This window comes from Arachis ipaensis, chromosome B04 (genome assembly GCF_000816755.2).
Source record: "Arachis ipaensis cultivar K30076 chromosome B04, Araip1.1, whole genome shotgun sequence".
In the NCBI taxonomy this organism is placed as follows: domain Eukaryota; kingdom Viridiplantae; phylum Streptophyta; class Magnoliopsida; order Fabales; family Fabaceae; genus Arachis; species Arachis ipaensis.
This window is the reverse complement of record NC_029788.2, coordinates 127,359,453-127,361,275: the sequence shown is the minus strand read 5'-3', so window position 1 is coordinate 127,361,275 and position 1,823 is coordinate 127,359,453.

Sequence of the window (1,823 nt, the reverse complement as noted above, 5' to 3'; positions counted from 1 at the left end):
GATATTTTTATGTGAAAAATAATTAAATATATTTTATATTTAATCAAATTATTTAATATAATATGTGTCTAGTTATATTTAACTGTTATTTTTATAGATTTTTTTATAAATAGTTATTTTATTTAGATATTTAATTTTGGTATATTGTCAATGTAAAATATTATTTTACTTCAACCGTATGAATGGTCATATAGAAGAACTAATGTAACTGTGTAAAATTCTAAAACATTCTTATTGCATCAAAATTATTCTCTTTATTTGGAATGAAAAAGAAACTTTTATTTACTAAAAACTAACTAATTAAGCAGTAAAGTTTCCAAAAATAGTCGGTTTTGAACTCCTACCAAAGAATAAGAGAAATTTCTTAATTTTTGATTCCGATTCACTTCTTAATTCTTCAAAACAAGCTTCATATATATATATATTTTTTTTATTTATACCTAATAAGCTTATCCATGGTAATATTACGTCACATTACTTGGTATATAGATATAATACTATATAACTTGTACCTGATATTATCAACAATGGCGGTGATAATGGGAATAATAATGGTGTATGTGGTGTGGCAGTGTAGCGTTAATGTCATGAAAATATGGCACAATGGGTGAGGCGGTGGTCACAATGTTGGTTGTGGTGGTGGCGCGGCAAAGATGTCATGATGATGGCATTGCAAATGCTAGCAATTGTGACTGTGATTGTGGTTGTGGTTGTGGTTGTAGCTGGTGGTTGTGGGGGACGAGGATGGATAGGGGTGGTGTTGAAGCCACATTTATGGTTTATTTGGTATTAATTAGTATAGTGATGAAGAATCAAGATTAATGTTTTTGTTACAGAAATTAATTTTTAGTTAGTTAATTAGTACATGTATCTGTGTGGGTGAAAATTGAAAATTTAGGTGTAATTAATTAATTTTATGTGAAATTGATAGTTGAAAACTCATTTAATAGTTTTTAGTTATTAATTTCATATAAAGTTAATTGCATTTGAGATTTTATCGTTTTTGTGTTTTTTTTTTTACCAAAGATAGGAGATTTGAAGTCGCAACCTCTTAATTGAGTATGGGGAGACTATGTCATTTGAGCTATTACTCATTGGCTTAAAGTTTAGAAAGATAGAAGACTCGAACCTGCAACCTCTTAATTGAGTATGAGGAGTCTATGTGATATTATATCTATAAAAAATAAATTGAATTGATAAAATAATCTAAATCTTCAAATATTATACAAAATTCCTAAACTATCTTAACCTAATCTAAATTTTCAATTTATTGCTTTATCCTGTTAGAAAAAAAAAATCCCACTTTAATGGGGAAAAAAATCGTCGGCATTACTCTTTTTTCTTTAGCTTGTCTTCTTTTCCTCCATCACTGATTACCAATCAATCAATGTGAACCTCCAGGTCTAATATTGTTTCACCTCCACAAGCACCATATATTCCTCATTTTCTTCACCGCCTCTTCAACATCCAAGGCTTTGTCGACTCCGGTAGTCGCTACCTCTCTGTCTCCTGGGCGGCAATCAACCAGGAGAAAATGATTTATGTTTGGTTGGTGATGGATGAGGGATGACGAAGGAAAAGGAGACAAGTGAAAGAGAAAGAGATGCTGAGGATTTTTTTTCCCTCTAACAGTGTAAAACAAGAAATTGGAAGTGGGTTAGAATTGGAAATTTAGATTAGGTTAGGGCAACTTGAGAATTTTGAATAATTTTTTAAAAATTGGATAGTTTTATTGATTGGAATTTATTTTTTATGATTATAAGGTTAGTTTTAAATTTTTGGTAGATAAATTTATCAGTGTCTAAATCGTTTTTATAATAAAA